A 2,937-nucleotide genomic window follows, 5' to 3' on the forward strand; every position below is an offset into this window, starting at 1 on the left:
CTTTAATATAGTTTTAGACAGTAAACTGGACACAACAAATAAGAAGAAAAATACTAACCTCATTACAAAAACAATTAAGACAAAGAATTTGGGATAGTTCACATCTGGAGGGCAGTACACCCCTAAAAGAGGGACTATACACTACTCAGGGACCAATAACAGCTACACAAAAATTGACTATTTGTTTTTTTACACATAAGAAGGAACTATGGGTAAAGAAATGTGAAATTCAAGAAGCAGGTGTATAAGATCGCTGTGCAGTTTATCTGGAGGTCAAACTAAATGGGCAGAGGAAAAATACAAAGTAGTAACTCAAGAGTAAAAGAAAGATAAAAATTTTAACCAAGAAGAAAATAGCAATGGACAATTTGGACAAGTTTTCTCCCCAACAAACACAACAATGTCAACAAATCGTGCACCGTCAAAGGCACCTGCGGGTGCCATTGGTTTCTTTCTATAATACTGGACTTATTTTTCTACGAAGGTTGGAACTTTGAGAGTGTTTAAATGAGAGAAAAGTGTGAAATTGTTCATGCCTGTCTGAGAAAAGTGTGTAATGAGGGGTTTTAAAGCCTTAAAACATCTATAATAATAAAAAAAAATTAAGTTGGCTACTTCGCGGATTTCAACTATCACAGGTTATTTTTATCCCGCGATAAACGAGGGACCACTGTATAGATATGAACCAGATCATTAACGAATCCAAGTGATCAGTAATTGTTGATGAGTGGTCATGACAATTTGCATATTAATGATCAAAGAACTGAACTCACAGCCCAGTGTTCATTCCTTATTTCTTTGTCCATTCACTAAAATAGACAAAGATAAGGAGTGACGTGGAAGGGTGGAACCTTCTTTCATTAGATATTGGTTCAAGAATAGAGACTATAAAAATAAGTATTTTTTCCCAGCTTCTCTACTTATTTAAATCACTGCCTATCTCAATAGGCAGTGATTTAAAACAACAATCCCAGAAAACAATATAGATTATGGGATAAAATCATCTCTAGATATCTATAGAATGGTCATAGATCAAGAATGAAGAATATTTTCATGCAAAACAAATTAGACCTATAATTTGTTGGTGTGACAGAGACTTTGTATCCAAATGGAACACTCTAGAACAATATATACAGGGAAGGGAAATTCAAAATCTCATTAGAGACCGAGAGGGAGCAATGAGTGTAATCGACCAAATGGGTAGTGTCACCAAGTTCACACTAAAGATGTGGTTTAATATAGTACACAAATATAAACTGGAGGAAGACCTTGAGATAACTTAGTGGATAGCTTATGACAGGCGCTTTACCCCCGGTTCTCTAACCAGAGATTTGAACAAAGGAGTAAAAATGACATAAGAAGTAAAACATACGCAGTGTTGGGAAGGTTACTTTTAAAATACATTCCACTACAGATTACGGAATACATGCCTCACAATGTATTTTGTAATGTATTCCGTTACGTTACGTTACTCAATGAGAGAAACGTTCTGAAAACTTTGGATTACTTAATATATTATCATGCTTTTTACAACTACATGACTGTACCATTACTGTGTGATTTATTGCTATTACTGAAGGTTAGTCGCAATACCAATACCAACTAGATTTCTAAATCTTAATATAAAATGAGTAACAGTAGGGTGGACATTAGATAAGGCTGCACTTTTTGCAGCGATCTTGTATAGAAAACAATTTCACACGTATATAAAACAAGTCCGCGGCTCTGAACCGTAGTAAAGGGACCTCTGGCTAATAAGCTGGGTTCCGTGTCAGGCTCGTAGCTGAAAACTAGCTTTACTTTGTCTGGGTCAACTTTGCTAGTGAGAGACAGAGAGAGGAGTTGAAAGGCTGCTCCAACGGAAATTATTATTTTGGAGGAAAACCCGAACACAGTGTACAGTCGATTCTTAATAGCTTACTTTAGGGTGACCATATTTTGATTTCCAAAAAGTCAGGAAGAACTTTAACACTGGAAGTCCGAGGCAATACTGTTTGCTTAAAGAAAATTTTAACACATTTAAACGACGCCTTCTCTGTGCGGTTAATGAATGGTGAAGCAAAAAATGTCATATAGGCTTTTACAAGTCAACAAGGGCAAAAAATTTAAAAACCTCTGGAATAAAATAATGGTACAGAAATAAGGCCTCATCTGTATAAAAAAAAAAAAAATTACCAGTACCGGGACGGTACGAGGGAAATTTCTTTTACAGTTAGTCTGAAAAGCTGCAGTTGCGCTTTGGCATCTTTTAAACATCATCAGGTGTGCTACTGCGCGCTGTCTGTGTCGTCTGTGAGCGCAGAACAACAACTCACAAAGCAGCAGCTCGGGGATGACGTTACACATATAGCTTTGCAAAAACTGGATAAAAAACACTTGCAGCAACAAAAACATAATATTCCAGAAAAACGCTTTGCCGATCTGATCAGCTGTTCATAAAACTTCCTACGTTGCAATAGACGTCAGAATGAACTATCGCATGTCCGCCATTCCCTGCCTGAAACCAGAAGTGACAGCATTTTTGCGAAAAATGTAGTTTTTTACCTTCAGGGCCTCATAAACCTATACTGGTGTTTAAAGTCATGTTTGACTTTATGCTTTTCTGAATAGTTTCTGGGATGCTAAGAACTCAAATTGCACTGCCGGAAATAGTTTATTTTGATGCACATGCTGTTTTTTTTGCAAATTTGCATGATAATATTGTGGCGTGTTGGGGGAGCAGCTCGTTCTCTCCCATCAAGGCTTGGGACATGTGCTGCTGTTTAGATGTTCTCATTTTATTGTTTATGGTTACGTTACTTTTAACTGTTATCTTTAATATTGTGTTTGTACTACGGTACAAAGTCACTGACAATTATTGTTTTATAGAAAGAATGCAGTACCATAAGTGAGTTCTGTTATGCTGTTATTGACCCTTGAAGCACATTGTAGCATAGG

This window comes from Copadichromis virginalis, linkage group LG14 (assembly GCF_057382275.1).
Source record: "Copadichromis virginalis isolate Kocher_CV1m ecotype Utaka linkage group LG14, C_Virginalis_male_GT1.1, whole genome shotgun sequence".
Taxonomy (NCBI): domain Eukaryota; kingdom Metazoa; phylum Chordata; class Actinopteri; order Cichliformes; family Cichlidae; genus Copadichromis; species Copadichromis virginalis.